The sequence below is a fragment of the Odocoileus virginianus genome, chromosome 15 (genome assembly GCF_023699985.2).
Source record: "Odocoileus virginianus isolate 20LAN1187 ecotype Illinois chromosome 15, Ovbor_1.2, whole genome shotgun sequence".
Lineage (NCBI taxonomy): Eukaryota > Metazoa > Chordata > Mammalia > Artiodactyla > Cervidae > Odocoileus > Odocoileus virginianus.
The window spans coordinates 24526905-24551585 of NC_069688.1; the positions used below are offsets into that span (position 1 = coordinate 24526905).

A 24681-nucleotide genomic window follows, 5' to 3' on the forward strand; every position below is an offset into this window, starting at 1 on the left:
ATAAGATACCATTATAGCTTCACCAGAATGGTTAAAATGAAACTGATTGACAATTATGAGTGTTGGGGAAGACATGAAGCACTTGGAATTCTCATAGTACTGGTGGGAGAGTATATTGTAAGAATAACTTTAAAGCTAACCGTGTACAACTTATAACTCAACAGTTCTACTCTACTCCGGGGTATATACCCAACACAAATGAATGCTTATTTCAGCAAAACACATGTATTCATTGCAGCTTTATAATAGTCCCAAACTGGAAATAATAAAATATTCTTATAATAGTCTCAAACTGAAAACAATCAAATATTCAATAACCACTGAATGGAAGAATAATTTATGATGTGTTTGTGTGTGTATGTACTAAGGTGCTTCCACTGTGTCCAATTCTTTGTGACCCCACGGACTGTAGCTCGCCAGGCTCCTCTGTCCATGAGATTCTCCAGGCAAGAATACTGGAGTGCGTTGCCTATGCCCTCCTTCATGGGATCTTCCCAACCCAGGGATTGAACCCAGGTCTGTTATGTCTACCTGCTTTGTCAGGCAGGTTCTTTACCACTAGCACCACCTGGGAAGCCCCGTGTATGTGTGTGTGCATGTGTGTGTGTATGTGTATAAATACATATTTTTAATACAACAGAGAACCTACACAGCAATAAGAACCAAACTACGGCTACTTGTGACATCATAGATGAATCTCACAGACAGAAAAGTGAGTGAAAGGAGACACAGAGGAGAACAGTACACCCTGTATTATTCCATTTATACAACGTTCAAGAACAAACAGGAAATCTAATCTGTAGTGATACAAGTCAGAATAGTGGGTTGTTTGTTTTTTGTTTGGTGGGGGAGTGTTAACTGGAATATATGAAGAAGGGTTTGGGGGTGCTAGTAATGTTCTATATTTCAGTCTGAGTAGTGGCTATAAGGAAGTAAACATATCTAAAAATCTTTGTACAATTAAGATATTTGTCCTTTATATCTGAGTTATAGCAACAAAGCATTTTAAAAAATCCTACTTTACTCATCAGTACATTCTTAATTGGATTTGCATCTGTGTTTTTGATAAGGTAGTTCTGAAACTGAGCAGATGTAACCTAATAAGACACAATCATGTGTGAGTTTTATATATGATTAATTATAATGAAATTACCTTCACAGACTTATCTCTAGCACTCCCCAACATACACATTTCATTCCAGCCAAATTGGATTACTTATCATTCCTTGAACCTTTCGTCCTTCTCACTTCTTTTCTTTGCTCATATTCTCTTCATATTAATTTTTCGTGAGTTAAATCACATTTTAAATGAAGCTAGAGTTTCCTTTTGAAGGGAATCAAATCTTGTTAGATCCTTTGCAAAATGAAGACTATCAAATTCTCATTATACCATTTATTTTTCAGAAAAACCTAGATTTTCATATATTGAGCTTTTTCAATGAAAATCATGTGATACAGAAACAATCAAGAATAATAGCTAGTAAAAGTTAATAGGAATAATAAAAACATTCGTATTTTACCTTGTTTATGCTGAAGCTTTTGGAAGTAAATTATAGACAAAGTAAGAGTCATGGTAAGTTACTTTTCCTCTCAAACTTGAGACCCTAAGATGGGTATTATATTTTCTTTCTCAGCAGTTTTATAGTCCCAAACATCTGATAAGCTCTGAAAGTGTGTATGGCCCTGGATACACATTAAATAAAGATTAGGAATAGAAGAACTTGGATATGTGTAACCTCTTAGCCAAGGTAATGTTCTTGTTTCCTTTTGTGCTGTGTAATGTCGAGAGTGTTCCAGTCTCTGCCCCTCCATGCTAATTTTGGCAGAAAGAGCAGGGCACATACATGAATAGTAAAACTAAATTATAATTTTCAAAAGGTTACAAGACATGGCTTTTATGCAAATGTAAAATAAATATGTCAGACATTTTATTCAATGCATTAATTAATGAGAGAACCAGTAAGACGTTGTAACCAGTTCAAAGAGAATTTGAAGGACAGAAATGTAGAGGCAATCAGGACTTCTGAAGTGAATATAGTACAGGATGCAAAACTAAAGGCCAATAAATTGAAATAATTGGGGGTCATCCTTTCTACAGGGGGGAAATCAGTTGTACCTCTATTGGCAAAATTCATTTGCATTGCTTTGTACAGGAACATGTGCCTTATATCTTAACTTTTATTTCTACAGAGTTGAAAGATGAATCAATAGATGACCATATAGAATCAATAATCTAGGGAGGGTCTATATAGTGTTTAAAAATATGCCTATGAATTCTTTGATACTCCTTCCTTCAGGAGGTGGAGCTTAATTCCTGTCCCTTTGAGTGTGGACTGGATTTGACCACCAACATGATGGAAGTGAGAGTGTAATTTCTGAGATCAGGACATAAAAGACATTGTAACTGTCTTCTTCCTCTTCCTCTCCTTTTTCCTTCTCCTCTTCCTTGTCCTCTACCTCCTTTTCTTCCCCTTTTTGTCTCTTTTCCTCCCCCTCCTTCTCAGCATTATTTAGATATAATTTTGTAATTCACACATTATACAGTTAACTTATTTAAAATATCCAGTTCAGCAGTTTTTAGTATATCCACAGAGTTGTGCAATCGTCACCACAATAAATTTTGGAACATACTCATCACTCCCTAAAAAGAAACCCAGTACCCATTAGCAATCACTCCCCGTTTCATTCAAACCCTCCCAGCCCCAGGCAACAACTAAGCTCCTTCTAGTCTCTATGGATTTGCCTGTTCTGGGTGTTTCCTGTAGTTGGAGTCATCATGCTTCTCTCATGGAGCTGCAGCTTCTACCTGGTTCTATCCCTCTCAGGTCGCTCTCTCCTGGAAAAGTCAGCCACCATGTTATAAAGATGCTGAAGCAGCTCTAAAGGGAGGCTTGTGGATGAGCCGTTTTAAAATGATCTGCTGCTCTGTCAAGTCTCCAGATAACCAAAGTCCTGGCTGTCATCTTGCCTGGACCCTCATGAGAGACTCTGAGCTCTCACCACCTGGGTAATCCTCTCCTGGATTCCTGACCCACAGGAAAAAAAAATAGTTGTTTTAAGTTGCTGAATTCCGGGGGCACGTGTTACTCAGTAATAGATAATGAAAACAATATGCTACACCAGAATTCCACTGAAAGGAAATCCAGGAATCTTTTATGATCATATGTAAGCCTTAGACAACTTTTTTCCTTGACACTAGAAATAGATTCCTTAATTTTGGGGAAGTCTTAATATACATGTATTCAAAAGCCAAATTTTATAATCTCTTTACAATCAACACATATTTCTTAGGAAATTGCTCTTTTAAGTTTAAGTAAGTGATTAGTTGGGGCTTGCCTGGTGGCTCAAATCTGCCTGCAGTGTGGGAGACCCGGATTGGATCTCTGGGTCAGGAAGATCCCCTGGAGGAGGAAATGGCAACCCACTCCAGTATTCTTGCCTGGAAATTCCCATGGACAGAGGAGCCTGGTGGGCTACAGTCCATAGGCTCACAAAGAGCCAGATACGACTGAAGTGACTTAGCATGCAGCAAGCACAAACGATTAATTACCTTATTTACCTTTTTAATAAATGCCATTCTGGGCAAATTGGTTATTTGTAAATGCAAGTTTGATGTACAATAGTTTTAGTTAAACAATTACTGTATTAAGAAGAATTTTAGGAAAAATATAATTTTGTTGAATATACCAAGAAAAGCCAGTCAGGAGACTGGCTGAGCCCAGGATGATTCTAGATATCTGAACCATCCATGTGGTCCTCTGGCATTTTGTGACAACACATGTTCATGGATGTAGACACCAAGAGAGGATACATTTATATATCCCTTATAGGGAGAATGTGGTTTCAGGTAAAGAGTACAGCCTTGGGAGTCAGGTTCGCTGGTGTTTTAGACTCACTAGTGCCACCGACAAGCTGTGTCACCTTAGGCAAGTTATTTAACCTTTTTTGCCTTAGTCCCCACCTTCAAGATGGTTATGATATTCAAAGTGCCACATCCTCTGGTTTTTGTGATGATCAAATCAGTTGATGTATGTAAAACGCCAAAACAGTGTGTGGCACATGTATAAACCACACCATGTTGGTTTTTGTCCACACTCTCATGCCTGGAGTGTGTGAGTAAGTTATGTCACATGGCAAAAAGGACTTTGCAGTTCTAATCCAGGTGACAGATCTTAAAATAGGGAAAATTATCCTGGTTTGTCCAAGTGGGGTCCAATCTAACCACAGAAGCCCCTAAAGCAGAGGACTTCCTCTGGCTGGAGGCAGAACAGTAGCAGCAGAACAGGGAGTCAGAGGGACCCCAAACCTGAGAAGGGTTTCTGCACTATTGCTGACCCTGAGAGGTAGGGGGCCATGCTCAAGAACTGGAGAGAGGCCCCCAGGAGTCTAAAAGGTGATGCTGGCTGACAGCTAGGAAGGAAGCGGGGTTCTGAATAAACCTGGGAGTGAATTTCCCCCAGAGCTTGCAGGTGAGAGCTCAGGCTGGTTGACAGCTTGATTTTGGCCTTGAGAGACCCAGAGAAGGGAAGTTGCTGAGCCCACTGGTCTCCTAACTCACAGAACTGTGAGGGAATAAATGTGTGTTACTCGAGCTATGGGTTCCTCTGTGTTAAGCCACTGGAATTTTGAGTTTACTTGTAGCTACCTCTTAGGCTTTCCAAGTGGTGCAGTGGTAAAGAATGCAGGAAATGTGGGTTCGATCCCTTGGTCAGGAAGGTCCCCTGGAGGAGGAAATGGCGACCCACTCCAGTATTCTTGCCTGGAGAATCCCATGGACAGAGGAGCCCAGCAGGCTACAGTTCGTGGGGTCAGAAAGAGTTGGACATGACTGAGCATATGTACACACACACCTGTAACCACCTCCTAGCTTATCCTAGCTAATGTACTAGTTTTGTAAATATAAATATTTACAAATTGGGAGAAAATCATTTAAGCCCCCAAATTCCACCTACTTTTTTCTCCTATAAAAACATTACAATGAAAACAAAAATCAAATGAAGACGGAAGTGTGTGGGAAAGGTTCTTGGCAGAAATACATGGAAATCAGTCAGTGTGTATTCATCATTTCAGCTCATTAAACATATATTGAATATCTGCAAAAATATATTGGGCTTTGGGAGCACTGGATATGGAATTATATTATGTAGTCTCTACTGTTGATGAGCTTGTGACTGAGTGTGGAGGCATAGTGAAAAGTGAAAGTGAAAGTTGGTCAGTCATGTCCAACTCTTTGGGAGCCCATGGACTGTAGCCTGCCAGGCTCCTCTGAACATGGGGATTCTCCAGGCCACAATACTGGAGTGGGTAGCCGTCCCCTTCTCTAGGGGATCTTCCCTATCCAGGGATCAAACCAGGTCTCCCATATTTCAGGCAGATTCTTTACCATCTGAGCCACCAAGGAAGCCCAGAAATATTGGAGTGGGTAGCCTATCCCTTCTCCAGTGGATCTTCCTGACCCAGGAATCGAACCAGGGTCTCCTGTGTTGCAGGCATATTCTTTACCAGATGAGATACCAGGGAAGCCTGGGGTGGCACAGAGGCAAGGGTAAACTGATGTCTATACTGTTTAGAGATGAGACAGTGGCATAAAATCATGTGATGGGGTGCGAAATTTTGTGATACAGGTCATGTGCTATCAACATTTAGAGGAGAGAAACTATTCAGGGTTGGGGTTGGCTGCCAGCAGATTCATGGATATACAAGAGGAATATGCTCTTGGTTCCTCCTTGCCACCTCCACTTCTTTTTCATCTCCCTTGTTTTCTTCTATTTCCAGGTTCAATTGGAGAAGGCAATGGTACCCCACTCCAGTACTCTTGCCTGGAGAATCCCAGGGATGGGGGAGCCTGGTGGGCTGCCATCAATGGGGTCGCACAGAGTTGGCCACGACTGAAGCGACTTAGCCACAGCAGCAGCAGCCAGGTTCAATGCTGTCATCATATCATCACAGAATTCTGAAATCTAAAAGGAACCTTAGAGATTATCTACTTATGGATGAGGAAACAAAATCAGAGAAAAGTGTGTCAACACAGCTAACTTCAGTAGGCGTACAGTGAAAACTATTGCTCATTTGGTGGTCACTCATATATAATCATATGTGACTCATAGTATTGATTAATAATTATACAACTTAATTTTATTGGTAATTGAGTATTTCAGTCAGCAAACCACTGGTTTCTTAAATATTTTCCTTCCCCAAAGATAGGAGAGCATGGAGGCTTGTGTGTCAAGCATTCACAGGCTTGCTTAGCAGATTCCTGTAAGACTCTTTATTATGACCATTTCAAAACTTTCCATTCCCCTCCAGCATGACCCAAACCCCATTATGTGACTCAAAATCACTGGTGGACCCAGCAAGAAACAGATAATACTCTCAAACCAACTCTGAGAGTTTAACAAGAGGATTTTCATAAAGCCGTGTGCAAGATTTAAGAAACCAATGGGGGACAGTGCAGTATGTCGGAGGTAGTGAGAGTAGGAGAGCTATTACCACCTTAATCCTGAAGATACAACCACGGGAATGGTTACTGGAACATCGGGAGGGTAGTTACATGGAGAGGAGGCCTGGCAACATATGTGGCCTCGGGTACAGGTATATAGCCAGCACATGGTACCAGGCAGGGAGGGAGCTGGGGGAAACATAACCACCTTCAATCTACTCCATCCCTTCATCTCCTGTCAAGGTCTGTCATTGGCTGATCCCATCCCTACGTGGAGACAAGAGTACTGCTGACTGAGTTCACACTATTCAGCATCCCAGGATCAGAGGAGGTAGAGAAGATTGGAGGTCAAACAAGATATCCAATATTTCTTCTCTTGACCCAACAAAGACCTTTTTTTTTCCTGAAAAGATTAAGCCTTCCTAAATTTAGATGTTTCTGATTCTTTCTTCAAATCTTTGGATATTTATCCATCCTGTTTCTCTTTCACTCATATCCCACAGAAAGTGTTCCTATTTTTCAAGGTTAAAATCATTCTATTCACCTAACTTCCACCCCTTCTTCCCGTGTGGGTGTTGGGAGGGTAAACAGTTTCTGCAGAAATTCTCAGTGCTCTTCTAGTAACTCAGGAGAGCATGTCAGAAAGTAAAACAAATACCGTCACTGGGACAGATTGGAATACATTCTAAGTTATGTTAAATAGCAAGTCATCACCATACTTTAGTATTCTCCCTCTTAACAAATTATCTGTGGCCCTCATCACAAATGAACATGACATAAGACTGAGACTGATGGGACCCAAGCAATGATTTAAAGGAGAGTTGTAACCTGTATTTTAGAGCAGTCATTGGCCATGTTAGAATGGATGAAAGGGCATTGAGATTAGAGGGGGGACAGCTGAGTCTTGCAGTAACCTAGATGAAGGCCATAGCAGCAAGGGTGAAGTGAGGGGCAGAAGGTGGAGATTTCAAGGAGGCACCTGGACAAAAAACATAAGGGAAGTGAGAGTGAAGGACAGGAATGAGTGCAGGATGACTCTTGAGTTTTTAAGTTGGGTTGCTAAGAGGATAATGCTTAGAATTTTTCAGCCAGATAATGGCATGCTTTGAGCTGCAAGGAATAAAAAGCCCAGCTAATAGTGGCTTAAGACAGTATTTGCCAACCAGTGTGCCTAGCACAATAGTGTACAGCAAGTGTGTTCCAGATGCTCTGAAATAGTGACCCAATTAGTCCTTGGGGCAACGAGGTGACAGCCTGGGGTGGCCTGGAGACCCTGGAGACAGTTATCTCTAGCCACGAGCATCCTCATCTGCTTACCCAAGTGTGTCATATGAACATCACTTTTTAATATGTACTATGAAATAGAAAAGTTTGGGACTGGCTTAAACATTAAACCGTGTAAATTCTGATTGAAGTTAGATCTTAGGATTCGTTAATTCAATAGCAAAACACAGTTGTTAGGAACACAGAAGATTTCCATCTTTCCATTTCACCTTCCTTAGCACGTTAGCTTTCCTCTTCACGCTTGTTGCCAGATGATCCCTGCATATAGGTCAGTTGTTCCCATGTCTCTTGATTTGGGCTTTTCCAGTGTTCTTCATGATGGGTTTCAAGGAATGAATTCCGACAGGAACATGTCTTTGTTTCGCCCCGTGGAAGGAACTCTTTCCCAGAAACTCCCCTATGAGACTTTGCCTTGTGTCTCTCTGGCCAGAACTTGGTCACCCGTCCACGGCAAGGCTAATCCTGACAATGGGGAATTAGATCATTGTGACCTGCTTGCACAAGCCAGATACGCAGCCACGTCTTCCTCTGGTACTCAGCCTTCACAGTCATCTCTGCTTTAGAGATTAGATTCTCGTCCTTCTACCTTTAAGTCCTTCAGTGCTTTTCCATTCACCTAAGCCGCAAATTTTGATCTGCATCTACTGTTTCTGGAATCTTTGCCACCACTGCTCTTTGTTCTCAGAGTTCAGTCATGGTGAGCCTTTGGACGTTCTTCTGAAGAACCATGCTCTCTCTACCTTCCGGTTCCCACAAGGTATTCCTGTTGCCTGCTGTACGGTGTGAATAATTCCCATTCCTATTGTCCTGTTGTCTGAAACATTATGTTACCCCTCTCTGATTTTCAGATGGCACTAGTGGTAAAGAACCCGCCTGCCAACCCAGGAGACATAACAGATGCCTGGGTCAGGAAGATCCCCTGGAGGAGGGCATGCCAACTCACTCTAGTATTCTTGCCTGGAGAATTCCATGGACAGAGGAACCGGGCTACAGGCCATGGGATTGCAAAGAGTCGGACACAACTTTCACATTCACCTGCTTCTCTTGGGAGTTTTCTCAGCCTTCAGGTCTCGGCTTAAAATTACTACCCCCGGACATCCTGAGCCTCAATTTGGTTGTTATATCACAAAAATACTTTTCACTCCTTTTTAAAAATTGGGGTATAATTGTTTCACGGTGCTGTGTTAGTTTATGCTGTACCATGAATCAGCTATATGTATATATATATATACCCTCCCTCTTGGCACTTCCCAGGTGGCACTAGTGGTAAAGAACCCGCCTGCCCACGCAGGAGACATCAGAGATGTGGGTTCAATCCCTGGGTCGGGAAAATCCCTGGGAGAAGGAAATGGCAACCAACTCCAGTATTCTTGCCTGGAAAATCCCCTGGACAGAGGAGCCTGGCGGGCTACAGTCCATAGCGTCACAAAGACTCGAACCTCCCTGCCACCCACCCCACCCATCTGGGTCATCACAGAGCCCTGAGCTGAGCTCCCTGCGCTATACCACGGGTTCCCACTAGTTACCTGCTTTACACAAGGTAGTGTCTGACAGAGTAGTGATCTCTCAAATATACAAACAGCTCATGTAGCTCAATATTAAAATAGGACAACCCAATCAAAAAATTGGCAGAAGACCTAAATTGACCTTTCTCCAAAAAAGGCATACAGGTGGCTGAGTCACATGAAAAGATGCTCAGCATCACTAATTATTCTACTTTTCACTCTTAGACCATCTTTTCTTGTTTAGTACCTAGAGAACAAGGTCTTTGAGAGGAGGGAACAGTGTTTTATTTCCCCCACTTTTGAACCTCAGTTTCTTGCATTGTGGTGTCTGATAAAGAGTTGTTGCAAGACTGACCAACTGAATGAATAAAGTTGAGTCCATCCTTGACCCCTGAGCACCTCATAGACTCACCCCTGTCTTCAACATCCACCCTTAGATGGAACTCATGACCAACTTTACTTCAGGTGACTCAAACAGATACTTGTCCACCAATGTATATCACACCATTTTTCATGATAGTCCAAAGATGTAAACATCCCAAGTGTCTATTGATAGATGAACATTGAGCTAAGCTCTCTGTGTTATACAGTAGGTTCTCACTAGAATAAACAAAATGTGACCTTCTGGGCTTCCCTGGTGGCTCAGAGGGTAAAGTGTCTGCCTGCAACGTGGGAGACCCAGATTCAATCCCTGGGTTGGGAAGATCCCCTGGAGAAGGAAATGGCAAGCCACTCCAGTACTCTTGCCTAGAAAATCACATGGAAGGAGGAGCCTGGTAAGCTACAGTCCATTGGATTGCAAAGAGTCGCACATGACTGAGCAACTTTACTTCATAGATGAAATAGTATTCAATCGTAAAGAGGAATTCTGAGCTGTGCCTTTGAACACATGGGTGAAAATTAAAAATAATGTGCTAAGTGAAATAAGCTGGACACAAAAGGACAAATAATGCATGATTCCACTTATGTGAGGTACCTAGAGTAATTAAATTCACAGATACAGAGTGTAGAACAGAGGTTACTAGAGGCTGTGGGGAGAAGTGAGGAAGAGTTATTATTTAATGGTTAATGTTTAAGAGTTTCTGTTTGGGGTGACGGATAGTTTTGGAAATAGATAGTAGTGATGGTTGCACAATGTTGTGAATATAATTACTGGCATTGAACTGTACACTTAAGAAACTGTTAGAAAGGTTAATTTTATATGTTTCACCACAATTAAAAAAAATTTTTAAATACTGGATTAGTTTTAAGACAACCTCTTTTTCTACTCTCTTTCTTGCCCCTAGTATAACTCATTCTTAATTTCTTTTCAGGTATTGAGTCCTTCTGCTTTTTTAAAAAGCCCTGATTACTGTTTTATCTAGGAATTCTCCTTTTCAGAGGCCCATAACAAAGTGTTCAGCATGCCAGGCATGTTTTACATGCTGTCCTGGAGGCTGGCAGCAGAATAACCATTCCTCTCTGTTATGTTAGGCTTTTTAAGAATATAAATGGGTCCAGGTCACAGAATTTTACGGCTGGGTTGAATACTTTCCGTATCCCCCACTTTGACATCTTGACAGGAATGAAAGTTTAAAGAAGATACAGAAAAACGGATAGTGAAAGTCTGTATCCTATCACTCAGGTAAAACCTTACTTGTGAATTTTCAGCTTTGCTAGTATTGCCAAATTGCCAAATAGCTATACCAATTTCTACTTCCACCAGCAAGATGTGAGAGTTCTTGTGTTCCGCATCTTTGCCAATATTCGCCAAAGTTAGCAGAGCATTTCTGGGGGTAAGAGTAGAGTGAGGGAGAGTACTGGCTTTGTGTGTGTGTTGTGTTATTTATTAATTTAAAATTTTGAATTGAAGTATAACGTGCTCACAAAAAATGTGCTCACAGCAGAGACAGACATCTTGGTAAATTATCCTATAGTGAAGATGCCCAATTACCATCATTCAGGCTGAGTTTTTTGCTTTTTGCTAACTCTATGCAGAACAAGGAAGTCTCATGGTGATTTTACTTTGTTTTCCTAATGAGGTTGGTTATGCAATTTACATTCAGATTTACTCTTTTGTAAATTGATACCAGCAGCTAACACTTCTTGAATGCTTCCTGTGTGCCAGATTTCTTCCAGTTGCTTTATTATGTTAACTCACTTAATCCTCACAGTGGTCCTGTGTGGCATGCTGGCATTATCTCCACTTTATAGATGAGTAAACTGAGGCAGTTAGATGGCTAGTCACTTCCCATAGTCACATAATTAGTCAGCAGTTAAGCCAGAATTTGAATCTAGACAGTTTGACTTGGTGTTTGGGTTTGTAGTCACTATGCTGTTACTATATAACTTCATGTACTAGTTATCTATTACTACATAACTCGTTACTACTAGATACAGCAGCTTAAGAGAGCAAAAATTTATTAACTCATAATTTTTGAGTGTCAGAATTCTGGGCATAGCTTAGCTATGTTTTTCTGTGTCAAGATCTCTCATAAAGTTGCAGTCAAGATGTCAGCTGGGAGTGTGGTCATCTGCAAATTTGACTGAGGCTGCAGAATCTGCTTTCAAGATGGGTCACTCATATGCTATTGGATGGATGCCTCACTTCCTTGCCACATGGACCATTCCCTAGGGCTGCTTGAGTGTCCTCATGACATAGTGATTCAGTTCAGTTCAGTCGCTCAGTCGTGTCTGACTCTTTGCAACCCCATGAATAGCAGCATGCCAGGCCTCCCTGTCCATTACCAACTCCTGGAGTTTACTCAAACTCATGTCCATTGAATCAGTGATGCCATCCAGCCATCTCATCCTCTGTCATCCCCTTCTCCTCCTGCCCCCAATCCCTCCAGCATCAGGGTCTTTTCCAATGAGTCAACTCGTCGCATGAGGTGGCCAAAGTATTGGAGTTTCAACTTCAGCATCAGTCCTTCCAATGAACACCCAGGACTGATCTCCTTTAGGATGGACTGGTTGGATCTCCTTGCAATCCAGGGGACTCTCAAGAGTCTTCTCCAACACCACAGTTCAAAAGCATCAAATCTTCGGTACTCAGCTTTCTTCACAGTCCAACTCTCACATCTATACATGACCACTGGAAAAACCATAGCGTTGAATAGATGGACCTTTTTTTTGCAAAGTAATGTCTCTGCTTTTTAATATGCTATCTAGGTTGGCCATAACGTTCCTTCCAAGGAGTAAGCATCTTTTAATTTCATGGCTGCAATCACCATCTGCAGTGATTTTGGAGCCCCCCAAATAAAGTCTGACACTGTTTCCACTGTCTCCCCATCTATTTTCCATGAAGTGATGGGACCAGATGCCATGATCTTAGTTTTCTGAATGTTAAGCTGTAAGCCAACTTTTTCACTCTCCTCTTTCACTTTCATCAAGAGGCTTTTTAGTTCCTCTTCACTTTCTGCCATAAGGGTGGTGTCATCTGCATATTTCTCCCGGCAATCTTGATTCCAGCTTGTGCTTCTTCCAGCCCAGAATTTCTCATGATGTATTCTGCATATAAGTTAAATAAGCAGGGTGACAATATACAGCCTTGATGTACTCCTTTTCCTATTTGGAACCAATCTGTTGGTCCATGTCCAGTTCTAACTGTTGCTTCTTGACCTGCATATAGGTTTCTCAAGAGGTGGGTCAGGTGGTCTGGTATTCCCATCTCTTTCAGAATTTTCCACACTTTATTGTGGACATAATGGTTAGCATCCTCCAAATCAGGTAACCCAAGAGATAACAGAGAAATCATGATGTCTTTTATGGCCTAGTCATAGAAATAGCACACAAGCCTCCCTTCATCCCCATCTTATTCTTTTTGTTAGAACTCAACTCACACTCAAGGAGAAGGAAATTACCTCTACTTTTTGAAGGAAATATGGACAGAATCTGGGGGCAGATTTTAAACCACCACGTATACTGTCTATATTCCTAAGATTTTGTTTTTCTATTTGTCTTGTGTGATTCTTTTTTTTTTATTAGAAAATTTCCCAGTTTTATTGAGATATAATTGACATACAGCACTTTTTAAGGTGTGCAGCATAATGATCTGACTTCCATACATCGTGAAATGATTGTCACAATAAGTTTAGTAAACATCCATTATCTCACATAGATACAAATTTTTCTCCCTTGTGATGAGAACTCTTAGAAGTTACTCTCTTAGCAGCTTTCTTAGATAACATGCAGCAGTGTTAATTCTACATCATGTTGTACATTACATCCCTAGTACCTGTTTGCATTATACCTGGATGTTTGTACCTTTTGATGGCCTTCATGCATCTCCCCCTTCCCTCTGGTAACCACAGATCTTATCAGTTTTTTTTTTAATGACTTTGTTTGTTTATTTAATTTTGAAGTATAATTTACCTACAACACTATGTCTATTTTGTGTGATTCTTTATATACTTCAGATATACCATTCTTCGTTGAATAAATGCACTGCACAAATTTTCTCCCAGATCTTTTACAAATATGATTGGAATTGCAATGAATTTACAGATTACTTTGAGGGAAACTAATAATATTGAGTCTTTCTATTTATGAATATTGTATATCTACTTCATGCTCATGCTCAGTAGCTAAGTGGTGTCCAACTCTTTGCAATCCCATGGACTGTAGCCCGCCAGGCCTCTCTGTCCCTGGGAATTCCCAGGCAAGAATACTGGAGTGGGTTGCCATTTCCTTCTCCAGGGAATCTTCCCAACTCAGGGATCGACCCTCATCTCCTGCATTGGCAGGTGAGTTCTTTAACAATGAACAACTAGGGAAGTGTATCTATTTATTTAGCTAGACAATGCATCATGTAATTTTTATGATTTTCTTCACTAAAGGCCCTACCCATCTTTTGTAAAACTTATTCCTACTTATTCTTAAAATTTATATTTCTAATTATTTTTGGCTATAGTATAATAATATAATAGATTTTAAAACATTGAGCTAATATCTAGCTATTTTTGTTGAACTCTTTTATTAAATTTTGGGCTTCCCTGGTAGCTCAGCTAGTAAAGAATCCACCTGCAATGCAGGAGACCCTGGTTCTATTCCTGGATTGGGAAGATTCCCTGGAGAAGGGATAGGCTACCCACTCCAGTATTCTTGGGCTTCCCTGGTGGCTCAGTGGGTAAAGAATCTGCCTGCAGTGTGGGAGACTTGAGCTCAATCCCTGGGTTGGGATGATTCCCCGGAGAAGCGACTGGCTACCCACTCCAGTGTTCTTGCCTGGAGAATTCCATGGACTATGGGGTGGCAAAGGGTTGGATATGACCAAGCTAGCCATTTTTGTTGAACTCTCTTAATAAATTTTCTATTTTCTATATAGTCAGCTAGATTGACTGTAAATACTGGCATTTTAGTTTCTTCCTCTGTATTTCCGTGGCTTTTCTTTTTCTTATTTCCCTCTATTTTCTTTTTTCCCCTATTTTTCTATTTTCTCTTTTCCCCCCTATTTTCTTTTCCTTATTTCCCTTATTTTCTTAGTCCCTGTTAGCTAGGACTTCCAATATAATAATGCATGTACTCACTCTTAAGAGAAATTCCTTTCTTAAGTACTTACTAAAGAGAAATTCTTGCCTGAGGAGCTATGTGCAAGAAGTTTATAATAGTTTTGTTGCTAGTCAATAAAAACCAAAGCAAACAGAATCAACCAAACAACTGTACAAACAGAATAAAATAAAAGCCAAAGCAAGAAAAAAAAACACACCCAGAATTGACAACAATATCCATTAACAAGGGAACGAATAAGTTGTGATATAGTCATTCAATGAAAAATTATGCAGCAGTGAAAATTAGTGAATAAGACTATATGTATTAACACAGGTAAGTCCCAAAAATACAATAGGAGAGAAAGATGCAAATTGCTGATGAATACATACCACATGACCATAAGTTAAAAATATAAAATAATATTATATTTTGTAAACAACATATACACAAATTGTGAGGATCAGGACCATCTGAACATGATATTTACTAGGGGAAGGGAATGCAGTTGGGGGGGGTTTCAGCTTTATTTAAGTGTTGTATTTCTTGTGTACAGTGGTACATGAGTCTTGGTCATATTATATCTTTTCCTAAGATATCACACAAGGAAAAGAAAAAAGAGAATTGCAAAGTACTATACCAACAGATGGAGAAGGAAATGGCAACCCATTACAGCATTCTTGCCTGGGAAATCCCATGGACAGAGGAACCTGGTGGGGTACAGTCCATGGAGTTGGAAGAGCTGGACACAACTGAATGAGTAAATCACCGCCAGGCAGACATAAACCACCTCCACTATGCAGACAGAAGTAGCTGTCAAAATAGAAAGATTAATCACATGGGATCTGCTGTGAGACAATTTGGGTTTAAATTCTGGTGCTCCTCACTTACTATACAACCTTGGCCAAGTTCTGTAACTTGTCTATGCCTTAGCTTCCTTGTCTATAAAATGAATTTTAGTAACATTATTTATCTTTTTTCTCTATTTTTTATTGAAGTATAGTTGATTTACAATGTTTGCTAATTTCTGCTGTTCAGCAAAGTGACTCAGTTATACACATATATACATTCTTTTTTCATATTCTTTTCCATTATGGTCTATCCCAGGAGATTGGATATAGTTTCCTATGCTATACAGTAGGACCTTGCTGTTTATCCACCTAAGTGTAATAGTTTGCCTCTACCAACCCCAAACTCTCAGTCCATCCATCTCCCTCACCCTCTCCCCTTTGGTAACCTCAAGTCTGTTCTCTATGTCTATGAGTCTGCTTCTGTTTTGTAGGTAAGTTCATTTGTGCTACATTTTAGATTCCACATATAAGCAATATCACATGCCATTTGTCTTTCTCTTTCTGACTTACTTCACTTAGTATGATAATCTCTAGTTGTATCCATGTTGCTGCAAATGGCATTATTTTATTCTTTTTTTTATCGCTGAGTAGAATTCCATTGTATATATGTGCCACACCTTCTTTATCCATTTATCTGCCGATGGTTATTTAGGTCATTTCCATGTCTTGGCTATTGTGAGGAGAGCTGCTGTGAACATAGGGGTGCATGTATCTTTTTGCGTTATAGTTTTTTCCAGGTTTATGCCCAGGAATGGGATTGCTGGATCTTACAGTAATTCTGTTTTCTGTAGAACTTCCATACTGTTTTCCATGGTGGGTGCCCCAACTTACTTTCCCACCAATGGTGTAGGAGGATTCCCTTTTCTTCACACACTCTCTAGTATTTGTTTGTAGACTTTTCAATGATGGCCATTTTGACTGGTATGAGGTAGACAACATTACCTATCTTATAGGAAAATTGAGATGATAAACAAGGCCATATGAACCACTGATGAAACACTGAATAATAGTAGCTACTAAAATAATCTTCACAGCTGAGTGTACATTTCTGCATTTCTGTGATATTGAAAGCAAGAGGCCACATTCTGTGCTTTGGTGATAGAGGGATTCTCTTGCCATTGAATTCCAGCCCTGAATTTTATTGGTGAGTACAAAGGTGAAATTGTTAACATGGTTTATGTGAAATACTTAGACAAAGGACAATTCAAATCTATCTGGGTGGCCTAGGTTTTTATTTGCTAAATCTAGCAACCCTGGATGTTAGGGAAGGGCGCTTGAGGCGTGAAGGAGAAAGCTGACTTTGGGGAGTATCACAGAGTTCAGTGTGGTCTAGCATAATGGGGTGGCAGAGGTAGATGTGCATTGTATTTCATGTGGGGGTGACATGTGGAAGACAAAAGCATGAAGCGAAGCTGAAAAAGAGGTGGAATCCAGGTTTTTTAAACCTCATATCTTATACTATGGAATTTCTACTTTAACCTGTTGTCATTAGAGAAGCACTGAGAGATTCAAGCAAAGCAGGGAAGTAACAAGAAGAGATGATTGCATCATGAGACTGATGCGCTGACCATTGCACCAAGAAGGCACTCAGATTATTGTGTTAAAAGATCTCCCTGGAAGCAGAAGAGGTTGAAGCCAAGAAGCTGGGGGCAGGCTGACCAGCAGCTGCAGTCTAGGCAAGGAGTCTGGGTAAGAGGATGGAGGCTTAATGGAAACAGTGGGGGACTTCCCTGGTGGTCCAGTGGTTAAGAATCTGCCTTGCATTGCAGGGGATATGGGTTCGATTCCTGGTCGGGGAACTAACATCCCACAGGCTGTGGAGCAACCAAGGCCAATGCTGCAACTCCTGAGCCCGAACGATCTGGAGCCTGTGTCCATGTGCCACAAAAGATCCTGTGTGCCACAACCAAGACCCAGTACAGCCAGATAAGTAGGTAAATAAAAAGAAAAAGGGAGAGTGGCAGAAGAGGAGCGCCCAGACTTAGTGGACACACAGGAGCCCACCTGGCAGAACTTGAGAGCCCTTGGATCTGGTGGTGGTGAGGGAGATGGCAATGTCACCGTGGATTCCGAGCCCAGAGCCTTGGCACTCAGGTGAGCTGCCGTGTTAACCATGGGCGAAGGAAGGGGTTTGGTGAGAGAGAGCCTTCCGTTTGGGGCATACTGAGGTGGCGTTTCCTGGAGCAGAAGCAGGAGGAAGTTGGGGATTAGGGGTGGGAACCATCACTGTTCAACGTCTCTGAAGCCACAGGGTCCCCGAGATTCCCTCTGGGAGAGAGGAGTCTGAGGTGAATATTTGAAGACCCAGAGGGAGACCTGGGAAGGTATCACTACGTGAGGAAAGGGGTAACAAAGGGGAGCCAGCTATGAAATCAGCCGGAGGTTAGGCTGAAGAGAGACCACTGGCTAGCTAGGGCGCAGCTGGCGATCCTGTGTGTGTCTGTTCGCTCAGTCGTGTCTGACTCCTGGCGACCCCATGGACTGCAGCCCTCCAGGCTCTGTCCGTGGGATTCTCCAGGCAAGAAGACTGGAGTGGGTAGCTATTCCCTTCTCCAGCGACTCTTCCCAGCCCAGGATTGAACCCAGGTCTTCTGCACTGCAGCTCAGGTTCCCTGAGCCACCAGGGAAGCCCCCACTGGTGATCTTACAAAGAGCAGTTTCAGCCTAGTGTTGCAGAGCAGAAGCCAGAAGGAAAGATAAATGCAAAATGCTCGGGGCCCGGAGATCATGCTTTTCTCAACAGAGAAGAGACTCAAAGGAGAGAGATGCTGAGTGATAACAATGTGATTATTCACAACTGACCGCAGCTGACAATTTCCTTAAACTCATTTTAGGGCATGTTCTGGAATGAGAGGCTGGTGCATGTTTAGCCAGTCTCTCTGCATTTTGTGACAAAATCAACTGATTCTGTTTCCTTCTTCTCAATATTCTTCTGAGAAAACAATTTTATGAATCTCTATAAATAATATATTTTATATTCTAAATCAAATTTTGCTGTGGAAATTCTCAGCTTTTAATGAACTACTGAATTTTTCATGAGACTGTGCATTGTGGAAAACCTATTCAATAATACAAATCTTGAACGATAAACACAAAATGTAGAGAATAAAATATAATTACGGAGACAATTTTACCTCTCCTGTGTGACAAACTGAATCCCTGAAGCATGACATGATTTCATTAAATAAAACCTCCTAACTCATTGTTGTATCTCAGATTCATTTACTGCCTTGCACAAAATAAATATTGGTCATCACCATTTGGTATTAATCACATGTTGCTTTGCATTTAAAATGAATAAATTTTGTGTGGATGTGTTGATTCATTTTTGTGCATGTTTCTCTGGGAGGATCAAATAAAATTTCTGGATGTATTTTAAAAAAGAATACGTTTAATAAGTCTCAGGGATGTAATGTACAGCATAGTCAGTAATGTGATAACTTTTGTGGTGACAGATGGTAATGAGACTTCTCATGCTGTCATTTTGTTGTGTAAAAACTATCAAATCACTATGTTGAACAATTGAATATATATAATATATTGTATATAATATTGTAAGTCAACTACACTTTAATTTAAAAATATAAATCAAGTGAATATGTTTAAATCTCACTCCAAATAAGGATGTTTCTTAAATGACTTTGTTTAAGACTCCATCACCAGATTTTTTTATATCCCTGAAGTCAGGATCTATAAATTATATTTCCTTGCACTCTGGATCTGGAATTTGGTAGGTCCAACAATACTTATTGAATTATAGAGCAAATTACATTAGCTATAAAATGGTAGCCCCCACATGTATATTTATGGCTAATACTAACTAAAAACTTCCTGTTGGTTTTTTGTGGATCCACTTTATCAGGATAAAGATGCTTCCTTTTGGTCCTAGGTCACCAAACTTAAAAAAATTATGAACGATTGTTTGGAATTCTCTGGTGTCCAGTGGTCAGGACTTGGCGCTTTCACCACTAGGACCTGGTTTCAGTCCCTGATTGGGGAACCAAGATCCTGCAAGCCACGCAGTGTGGCCAAAAAAACTGTGAATGATTGCTAAATTTTAATGTGATCTATCTCTAGATAATAATATATTTTCTCCTTTAATTTGTTAATATGTTAAATGACATTAATTGTTCAACTAACACTAAGCTAATTTTTACTTGCATACCACAACTAACTTGGTCTTGAGAATTTTCTTGTTTTGTTTTGAATGATTTTTTTTGCAATGCTAGATTCAGTTTGCTAGTATTTTTAAACCAACTTTATTGAGAAATAATTTACATAAAATACATCTATTTCAAGTATATAGTTTGAGGAGTTTTGATTAAATGTATGCATTTGTGTGACCAATACTATAACCAAGATATAAAATATTTCCATTATCCACCCCCCTCACAAAGTTCCTTGTTTTCTTTTTGGTTAGTGTCCTTCAGTGGTCTGGCAATCCAGTGGTGTGTTTTCTGTCATTATAAATGAGATTTTCCTTTTCCAGATCTCATATGAATGGAATTATATAGAGTGTACTCTTTAGCTTAGTATAATGTTTTTGAGTCATCCATGATGAGTGTAACAGGAGTTCATTTATTTATTTTTTTTTGATGAATAGTAGTCCATCATAAAAATATATAGGCATACATTGTTTTATTATACTTTGTTTTATTTATTTGTTTTTGCCTATGCTGGGTCTTCTTTCCTGCACACAGGCTTTCTTCATTTGCAGCAAGCTGGGGCTCTTCTTTGAGTGCACAGGCTTCTCATTGCAGTGGCTTCTCTTGTTGTGGAGCATGGGTTCTGGGCATGTGGGCTTCAGTAGTTGCAGCTTGTGGACTGTGAGTACAGGTTCAGTAGTTGTGGTGCACGGGGATGTCGGATCTTCCTGAACCAGGGATTGAACCCATGTCCTCTACACTGGCAGGCAGATTCTTAACCACTGGACCATCAAGGAAGTCCTTGCATTTCATTTTACTGAACTTTGCAGATACTGCTTTTTTTTTTTTTTTTTTTTTTTTTAACAATTGAAGGTTTATAGCAACCCTGCTTTGGGCACCTCTGTTAGTGCCGTTTTCCAATTGACTTTGTTCACTGTGTGTGTAAGAATTTTGGTAATTCTTACAGTATTTCTAACCTTTTCATCCTGATTTATATTTGTTATGGTGATCTGTGATCAGTGGTCTTTGATGTTACTATTGGAATTGTTTTAGGGTACCATGAAGTATGCAATATAAGACAGCACACTTAAATGATAAGTGTTGTGTGTGTTTTGACTGTTCCACTGACCAGCTGTTCCTCCATCTCTCTCCCTCTCCTCAGGCCTCCCTGTTCTCTGTGACACAATAACACTGAAATTAAGTCAATTAATAACCCTACAGGGTTTCCCTGGCGGCTTGGTGGTGAAGAATCCGCCTGCCAATGCAGGAGACATGCATTAGATCCCTGGTCCCGGAAGATCCCACATGCCCCAGAGCTACTAAGCTTGTGCACCGCAGCTATTGAACCTGCGCCCTGGAGCTGGAGAGCCACACTACTGAAGCCTGAGTGCCCTAAAGACAATGTTCTGCAACAAGAGAAGTCACGGCAATGAGAAGCCAGTGCATTGCAACTAGAGAGTAGACTCTGATCACTGCAACTAGAGGAAAGCCCAGGTAGCAACAAAGATCCAGCACAGCCAAAATAAATAAACAAACCTATAAGTAACCCTACAATGCCCTCTAAGTGTTCAAGTGAAAGGAATCAGTGCACGTTTCTCACTTTATATCACAAGCTTGAAATGATCAAGTTTAGTGAGGAAGGCATATTGAAAACCACGATAGGCCAAAAGCTGTGTTTCTTGTACGAGTCAAGTTGTGAATGCAAAAGAAAAGTTCTTGAAGGAAATGAAAAGTGCTACTCTAGTGAACACGCGAATGTTAAGAAAGTGAAATAGCCTTATTACTGATATGAAGAAAAGTCTGAGCGGTCTGGATAGAGGGTCAAGTCAGCTACAACATTCTCCCAAGCCAAAGCCTAATCCAGAGCAAGAACCTGACTCTCTTCATTTTTGTGAAGTGTGAATGAGATAAGGAGGCTGCAAAAGAAGTTTGAAGATAGCAGAAGCTGGTTCATGAGGTTTAAGGAAAGAAGCCATCTCTATGACATCAAAGTGCAAGGTGAAGCAGCAAGTGCTGATGTAGAAGCTGTAGCAAGTTAACCAAAAGATCTAACTAGGATAACTCACGAAGGTGGCCACACTAAACAACATAGGTTTTCAACATAGGTGAAAAAAAAGCCTTAAACTGGAAGAAGAGGTCATGTAGGACTTTCATGGCTACAGAGGAAAAGTCAGTGCCTGCCTTCAAAGCTTCAAAGGACATGCTGATTCTCCTGTTAGGAGCTAATGCAACTGGTGACTTTAAGGTGAAACCAATGCTCATGTACCATTATGAAAATCCATAATCCTTAAGAATTATGTTCAATCACTCTGCCTGTACTCTATATAAATGGAACAACCAAGCCTTGGTGAGAGTGCATCTGTATACAACATGGGTTTACTTGAATATTTTAAGCCCGCAGTTGAGAACTAATGTTCAGTAAAAAAAGATTGCTTTCCAAATATTCCTGCATATTGGCAATGCACCTGGTCACCCAAGAGCTCTAATAGAATGTACAACGAAGTTAATGTTTTCATGCCATGTTTTCATAACCAAACATCCATTCTTCAGCCCATGGATGGAGTAGTACTTTTGACTTTTAACTCCTATTTAAGAACTCTGCTTTTTTAAAAGCTATAGTTGCAATAGATAGTGGGTGGATCTGGGCAAAGTAAATTGAAATCCTTTTGGAGAGGATTCACCATTCTAGATACCATTAAGAATATTCATGAATATTCATGGGAAGAGGATATCAACATTAACAGGAGTTTGGAAGAAACTGGTTCCCACCCTCATGGATGACTTTGAGAGGTTCAAGATTTCAGGGGAGGAAGTAACTGCCGGTGTGGTAGAAATGACAAGAGAATGAGAATTAGAAATGGAGATGTAACTGAATTGCTACAATCTCCTGATAAAAATTTAACAGATTACAAGTTCCTTCTTGTGAATGAGCGAAGACAATGGTTCTTGAGATGGAAGCTATTCTTGGTATGAAGCGAACATTTTGTGGCTTGCTTATGTCAGAAGAATTGTTGTGAGCTTTGTATCCATATCATCCGGGACATGGATGTTGGAGGGACAGCAGGCTGATCTCTTGAGTGCACAGTGACATTCCTTAACCAAGAAGAGTCTATGTGATATTCCTTTCTTTCTTTCTGTTCACTGCACAGCTTGAGGGATCTTAGTTCCCCCACCAGGGATTAAACCTGGGCCTTCTGCAGTGAAAGCAAGGAGTCCTAACCACAGGATCTCCAGAGAATTCTCTAAGTGATATTCCTTTAACACTATATAACTGTTTAGTTCCTTATCAACCTTTTTCCTAATGCTTTTAATCTCCATCAGTCAGCAGTTCATTCATTCATTTGTTGAAAAAAAAAATAAAAAATTTCATTGAGGCTGTGAAATGAAGATTTTTAGTTAGTACTCTTTTTCCTTCTGTATTTATTAGCTGGCATTTTTTTTTTCTGTAAAATAGAGCCATTTGGATCTCCTGAAATATATTTTATACTAGAAAACCAGGGTAAATGTTTAATTCTTCCCCTTTACCAATTTTCACAGTAAGAATTTGGTTTAATAACTTCTTTAGATGGTGATAAATGAGTTCCTCCTCCCTCCAGCTGTATCTTTTTTTAATACACTGGAATTTTTGGTTTTAATATAGTCAATGTGTGCCATTAAACTAAAATAATTACTCTTTTTGATTCCTATATTATTACTATTAGGCCTTTAAGATCCCCTTCGACTTACTTCTATGTCTTTTTGTTATGATTCCATTAATTTTTGAAAGTTTTCCTGGTTTCAAGCGCTATAAAAATGTGACAAGCTTATTTTGTATCTTTCCTGTTTCCTTCCTTCCCTTTGTATCCTTCCTGGTTCCCCTGGAACCAGATGTTTCTCCAAGGAATCCTGATCTCTTTTCATGGGAAAGGGTTCTAGAGACCAAAATCAGGATATAAATTGTTTTATTTTCTTGTTGGTTTAAGGGTGTATTTAAAAAATTAACATATTTTATACAGCACATTTTAAAATTTCTTTTTATCAGGAGTGTTGTTCTGGGTACTGGTGTGCCATATTGCCAGAAATGAGAATTTTCTTCCTGAATATCATTTGTCAAGCATTTTATTACACAAATATTTAATTCTCACTTTGGCGAAATATGGTAAGACTCTTATTATCATGCTCATTTTAAAGATGACAAAATGAGACTGAAAGACTAAGTGACGTCCCTCAGGTACATGGCAGGGTGGCCTTTGGGACTAGGCAGTTGGATTTGGGAACATGGGCTTGTTACCACATGCTAGGATGCTATTCAGCTGCTCAGAAGTATTACTCACAGGGCACTTGGCAGGAAGTATCTTACATGGCATTAATTGCCTGGCAAGAATTTTTTTTTGAGAAGCAAAACTTACAAAATAAGCAGAAATAGGTTAGAGGAAACAGATAAAGATGTTTCTGTGGAACTGGAAATTCATCCAAAATAGCCTTCTTCTCTCAGTATTGCCAACAGAGTTAACTCTTTGGTTATGGCACATCAAACAATCCTCCTCTGGCTGCTCTCAAAAGTGAACCCACTTGACTCCAGAATGTCTTATAATAAGAAAAAAATGATATATTCAAAAGATTACATGTAACTTAGATGTTACATAAGCATAACAATATAATGACTACTGTGTACCCTCTACCCAATTCAAGAACTAGGATATTACCAAAAAGTTGTATCTATTTTTCCCTAGCCGAATCTCCTACCTCTCATCCCCAGGCCCACCATTTTAAATGGAATATGGCTTTAGTTCTAATGTATATCTGTTTGGGTTTCCCTGGGTGGTGCTAGTGGTAAAGAACCGTCTGCCAAAGTAGGAGACATAAGAGATGTGGGTTGGATCCCTGGGTCGGGAAGAACCCCTGGAGAAGGTCATGACAACCCACTCCAGTATTTTTGCCTGGAGAATTCCATGCAGAGAGAAGCCTGGAGAGCTACAGTCCATGGGGTCGCAAAGAGTCAGACACAACTG

At 40.3% G+C, this 24681-nt stretch overlaps 1 long non-coding RNA gene across 1 annotated transcript; it reads left to right on the top strand.

Moving 5' to 3' along the window:
- Positions 1 to 3699: 3699 nt before the first annotated feature.
- On the top strand, positions 3700 to 23997 carry LOC139038462 (uncharacterized). Its single transcript, XR_011491463.1, has 3 exons — positions 3700 to 17234; positions 17315 to 17639; positions 20853 to 23997. It is a non-coding gene; the product is annotated as an uncharacterized lncRNA (long non-coding RNA).
- Positions 23998 to 24681: the final 684 nt, after the last annotated feature.